The sequence below is a fragment of the Octodon degus genome, unplaced genomic scaffold (genome assembly GCF_000260255.1).
Source record: "Octodon degus isolate 3935 unplaced genomic scaffold, OctDeg1.0 scaffold00190, whole genome shotgun sequence".
Classification (NCBI taxonomy): Eukaryota; Metazoa; Chordata; class Mammalia; order Rodentia; family Octodontidae; genus Octodon; species Octodon degus.
Genome location: NW_004524766.1, coordinates 1578982 through 1585701, shown reverse-complemented (window position 1 = coordinate 1585701; position 6720 = coordinate 1578982).

Here is a 6720-nt window from a genome sequence, read left to right as displayed (position 1 = left end):
ATTGTGTATGCTTTGGTTACCAGAATTTCAGATTGTTTCCTCATATTTGGGAAGTTTTCTGCTATTGCTTCTGCCCATATTCTTTTTATATCATTTGTATTGACTTCTTCTTTTTCATTGATGCCTATTAGTCTCACATTGTTTATCTTTGCATCATCTTGCAGGTGATGAATTATTTTTTTCCTGCCTCCTAGTTGTTTTTAGAGATCTTTTCTTACATTTTCACTCTAGCTGCACCAGCGTCTTCAAGATCTGAAACTGTCTTCACTTTCACTCAAACGGTTTTAAAGGCTTGTGATTGAGATTTTAATTTCCTCTACATCTCTTTGACTCTGCTCCATGTGATCTATTTCTTTCCTGTATTTCTCATTCAAGGAATCTGTCATTTTTCTAATCTCTATTTTTTTATCAAAGAAAAATAGAAGCAGTTATTAATTCTTTTACTGTAGAGTTTTTTTTTTTTTTTTCAGATTAGGTTTCCTCCATGTTTCTGTATGTGATTCTTTACTTCAGATGCTGTGAATTCAGAGATTTCTTTTTCTATTTCAGAAATTAATTCTGCTCTGAGTTCACAGTGTGTAAAGGGTTTACAAAGAAAGACATACTACTATTAATCCCTTTCAGCATCCTTCCCCCCACTTCCACAGACCTACACTACATGATGTTGACAATCACCTTTTTTCTCACTTTCTTTTCAAATACACTTGATGTGATAAAATATGATTATTTAAATTAAAAATAATTACCATAGTAAAAGATACTGTCATTAGGGTTATTGGTTATTAATTTAAAGAAATCAAAGTGAATTTTACTCACACACATGAATTTATGCACCTAGATTTAGATTTACTGTATATATAAACTCTTATCTTGTTTTTAAAAATGTTGACTGAAGATAATTGTTTTTTTTCTGAAGATAATTCTTATGAGAAAAATACACAAAAACTCCTGAAATTTTGAAAGCCTTTCACTTTTTTTCTGCTTTATGGATTTATCTGGTCTTAGTTACATTCGAAAAATTATGACAGAATTTTAATAAAAGAATACTCTAAATATTAATGTACACTTTCAACCTGTACTTTGCTTATTTAGTTCATTAAAATCAGCCAGAATTAAATTTTTAGAATCAAACTGGACTATGAAATCAAAATTTACATATTTATTAAAAAAATAAATAAAAATAAAGCTTTTTATTCAAAAAGCTTTTAGTGTTTTTCAGTCGTATGGCTACTCTATTCTATACAGACTTCCTAGTTTCTGTCTTTTAGAAAGAAAGAAATAATCGAACTATATTTATTTTTTTGCCTGCAGACACAATTATCTGTGATTAATATTTGATAAAATTCTAACATGGATTTTGGAGTGCCCATTACGTTTCGGGGACTCCTTGTTTATCTTCAGAAATTGGTGGAAGTTGCTGGAAATAATGAATGCTACTCTTGAAGTTACATCTATCACTCACCTTTGACATGGTAGACAATGAGATACTGTTAGATCTTCCAGAAACGTGAGTTGGAATTTCTGAGACGGCATTAAATTGGTTTGAAATGTAATTATCTTTGTCAGCAGACACAGCCTACTATATTGGGTAGCAGCTCATCAGAAACAGTTACTGTCAAATGTGCGGCCCCTCAGGGCTCTATTCTTGTCCTTTTTTATATTTATATTCTACTCCTGGCAGTACCATTAATAGATCTGGATTTGATTATCATATCTATGCCAGAGTTATTCAGATTTGCTAACGGGTTCATGTAGTATCAAGTCATATGACTTCTCAACTCCCTTTCTGCTTTATTAAGACTTAGAATTGAATAACAGGGGCAGTCGTTCCAGAAGAATGTTCATAATGAAGCACTCATGTTGACCTATTTATATTACTTTATGAATCTTTTCCACTTTGCACTTCGCTTCACCTAGATTCCTTGACTTCAGTTGAAAAATTACATTGAAGGGCACTACGCTGTCTTCATTTTCAGTATTTTTATTTTTATTATGGTGTAGGAAATTTGCAAAATATTTAAAAATTTATTAACAAAGTTTGGCAGAATTATCATTTTAAACTCTGAAATTCTATAATTTTGGAAGCAAATGCAGAGTTATGTAAATCCAGTGGGACCATCCTATTCTATCACATTATAATAGAGCCACTAATAGAAATGTCCCTACAGCAAATTTTATCATTCTCAAGATTTGAAGTGATTACAAAAGTGTGATGGGTAATATAATGTGTTTTTAAAAATAATCTCACAGTGAAATTGTATGGTGGTTCTGTTTGGCTCACAGGACCTAGTTGTAAGTAAGAAAGAATTACCTTCAAGGCTCAAATCACCATTTTTTTAAAGCTAAGTTTCTGTTTCTTGGCTTTTTTGATTGTATGTTGGCTTATGAGTCTTACACACCTATCAAGCAAGATTGTTAAGAGTACAGAAGAGAATCAGCAATACTCTGATTCTGAATTACATGTTAGCTTCCTTTATTTTCCCCTAAAACTGTGTAAATGAATGCCTTTCTTTTTGTTTCATTTGAGGCCACAAAGGATACAACTACAAGGGGAATCAGGTATTCCCTTACTCTAAATTGAGGTGTTTCATTATTTTTGCAGTACTGCTAAGTCCTGGTGAGTTAGTTCTAGGACTGATTGCTTCACTACCCACTCCTAGGGGATGATAGAAGAAGCTTGTACACTGAGATAGAGAAACACTTCTTCGAAGAGAATTTAGGTTTCTTTGGATTCCCACTCCTTCACAGAGGACTAGAAGACAAGTACCTCCCTCTCACTGCTGAGCAAGTGAAAGGGCTTCTAGAGGGACATTCTGCTTTATTTGGTATGTGAAGGATTTCATCACTCCTGGATCACTCATCCCTGAGGACAGTCTGGCTGAGGGGATCCCTCCCTGCCGACCTCTCAAGGTGAACTAACTGGCATTTGCACTGGCTTCCATTTGACAGCTTGGAGGGAGCCAAGTGGCTGCTTCTCCGGGAGCAGACATGGACCCACCAAACCATCCAACCTCATGTAGCCGTAAAGAACAGTTCCACTCAAGAGGATGCACAGCAGCATGCAGCACTCCGAGCACGGAGACCTGAGAGAGTTGTAAGTGGCCAGCATCATGGGTGGGACCATTCGAACTCTCAACAGAAGAAACTTGGTGCAGTCTACAAAGTCAATGAGAGAAATAGCAATGACTTCACTGTCATCCAGGTCATAGCAGGGCCACTCTTCACAGCCACCATCTATACCTTGGCGTTGGAAGAAGTTTGAATTGACTAATAGTTTGTAGATTGGGCTGAATTCCTGGGGCTATTAAGATAGCTTATTTTAATTATCTACTAGTAACTGGAAAAGCAATGGCATCTGTCACAAAATGACCCACATGAATGTTTGCAAAACTGACACACAAAATCAAACTTCTCCCCACTGACTCCACCGGACCCAATAAATGAGCTGTATTCCTTGTCCTTTTCCCAATATCTAAATTCTTCTGTGATAAATCCTTTCCCATTACTCCATTCTTGTGGAAAGTTTTAGCTTCCATCACACTTACCTGTCTTCCTGGATTGCACTACTTATAAAAATAGCAACCATTAGTGGAATATAGTATAGTGACTTATCAGAGGAGGAGTTAGAGTGGAAGCACACATGACCTAATTGGATGCCATACTCCCAGAGAAAGTGAGCTTAAGTTATGCAGGAACCATGAGTAGGTATTAAGCCCCCTAAGACAGAGAATGATTCTGATCAAAGGAGAGTAACTGAAAAGCATTTAGGATTTCTAAATAGAGAATACAGAAAGAATGAAGATGTTAGAGAAATATGCACAGAGTTAATGGTAGCTTGCATCGATAAGCTTAAGTCTACTCAGCATATATTAACTTTTCTTTTGGTAACAAAGTATCGATGATTTAACTAGATATGTTACTTCTTGAAATGAATATTGTATGTTCCATTCTCCTTATTTGCTAACTAGATCTTTTAGTTTAAGTTCAGTGAAATGTGCCAGGAGTAAGTACATTTTGTAATAATCAGTCTCCAAATGACAGGCCATTCTGCCTCTGTACTTCTTGCTTGCTTATTCCATGTAAGCCTAGAGATCAGGGCATGATATCTTGGGAATGATCCCGATCAGTGCCTGTTGACATAAAATACATCTGCCTCCAAATCCTAGGTGTCACTTTGGTGTGTCTGTTTGCCATAGCAGACAAGCACTCTTTTATGCCTGTAAAAGACAAATGGCTAAAGATTGGAGAATGGACTTGAGAGGAACTAGAAAAAGACTAAAGATGGTATTATTCAGAGGAATGCATGATTTATGTAGAGCAAAGGACAATATTTCTTAAAAAGAAAATAAGAATTGTGGACTTGTACAATGGACAAAATCTCTAAGAAGGAGAGTTTGTGCAGGAGTGTAGGAAAGCAGGACAGATGAAATGCCAGTGTGGACTGGAGAATGAGGGCAAAGAACACGGCCCAGGCATGGCTCAGGGTTGGGGCCAGGTGGAAAGATCAGAGAGGAGCCAATTGTATTAGAGCCCCAAAAGCTAGGCAGAGTAAAATGCATTTCGTTAGGCAATCTATAATGAATCACTAAGCATTGGTACATTCTGGGTAGGGTCTCAGGAAAGTTAGAAAGTTGGAAAGTTACTGACTCTGTCCTTCGTTGGGAGTTTTACACCTCAGAAGACTACTTAACGTAGCTTATTGGAATGTAAGGCAAAGATAGAATTTCTTTCAATGTAACTTACATAAAATCTTAAACTTCATTCCATTTAGTATAAATGTCAGCATTGACGCCCACTCTTGGTTAAAGATTCAGAAAGTCCCAATTAATATAACCTACCTGGGGGCCTCTCTGGGGGACAGTGAGGATGCCCCTTTTTATGGCACCCTCAAAGTTTATTTGTTCTCTATTCCTTCCTAATTATTATAGTTTGTGTATATTTTATGAAAAAAGATATATGTCTATGCATACATTGTACATCTTATATAAATATATTGGCATGACATACAAATAGAGATAATGTTTTGGGTTTTTTTTTTTTTGTAAATATGACTCTCCAAAGAGTGCAAAGGAATTTCAACAATTCCAGAAAGTTCATATTAAAAGCAGTATCAATAGCTCTGGAACAGGTAAGGTACAAGGAGATTGCTGAAGTGGCAGTTGTTTCACACTGAAGCCTGTTTCTGTCTGCTATATCATCGAGTGAAACCAATGGCGATTTTACTCTAACTGTCCAGCGTTAAGTGTCAAAACAAGATTTTAAAATGAGCGTATTCAGTCATCTAGCTCACATATTGGTGATAAGTGATGAACGGAATACATTTAAAGGAGAGATTAAAGAAACCTGGAGAGTAGTTGTAGCACTGTGCCTGTCTATTTTTGTAGTTTCTTATTTTTTTCTAAACTCCAGTGCATTTGTATAAGTGGGTGTTGCAATAACTCAGAATTAAAATAAAGAGAGCATGAATTAGAGCAGGCATGCAAACGTGGCAGATACGAGATACATTCTGAGTATCATTTCCTTCATGGAAATGCTCAACACGTCTCTTGTGCCATAACTCACAGTTCCTTGGACTGCGAATACGTTTTTTTAACATTGAACTTGCACTTGGTCCATCTCTATTTGAATCTCTTCTGTGAGTCTGACCTTGGGTTCCAGAATTTTCTAGATGAGATCTCTTGTTGATCTTTTAGGCATTGGATGATTGTGATAAAATCCTAATAAAAATAAAAAAAATCCAAGTAGCTCACTGGATTAAAGTGCCTGCAAGCAGGCCCAGGGGCCAGGGGTTCCATCCCCGGACCTGCCACGCTGGCCCCACCCCCGGGGCACACTGAGACAGCAATTGAGACTGGGCATGGTGGCGTGCACCTGTAATCCCAGCTCTTGGGAGGCTGTAAGCAGGTGGATCATTATGAGTCCAATGTAGTAGTGAGACCCTGAACAATCCTGTAGGCCCTTCCCTAAAATACAAAAAAACAAAAACAAAAACAAAAACTCATAAAACATAAACAAAAAGATAAAAATAAGAATAGTCTTTTTTTCACACTCAACATCTTCTATTAGTTTGATCTTTTTCAAACCTCAGGATTGTTACTTTGATAATTGATTTGTAAATAATTTCTCAATTGGTCATCAATATAGTGAGAATTTTGCAAATTCATATGCTATAATGAAAAGGAGCAGATAAGTAGGATGAGACATTCCTACAACAGTACATATTTCCCCCAAATATTCATGAGCTAAATTGTGTTTACTTTTTGCTTTACCATGTTAGCCTTAAAGGAGCTAATCTATGAATTATGGTATTTTATGATCTACTGAGTTATGTCACTCAGTTTGGCCATTCCTTCCTGCCTCTTTAAAGATGCTACATTGACAGTTGAAGACATAGTTAAATTATGAATAGCTGCATAGTGTGTTTTGTTGATAATAAGTAAATAAGATGCAAAACGACTCACACTTATAATTAAGAAAAGGCAGTGTGGTCTCAAATTTGAGTTGTATGAGCTCCTTTAGGACAGAAAACTGGGAGTACTATTTCAAGCTAAAAGTCTTGGGAAATTTATTTTCTTCTTGCAAATTGATTTATAGTCCGATTAAAAAATGATCTCAGAAAGAACCAAAGATAGTCTTCTCTTAGAGGAAGAGTTTTCAACCGCAAAACAAAACAAATTGTGGGGGAACCCCCAGACCCAGTCCTAGCCCAGGAATTGCTGC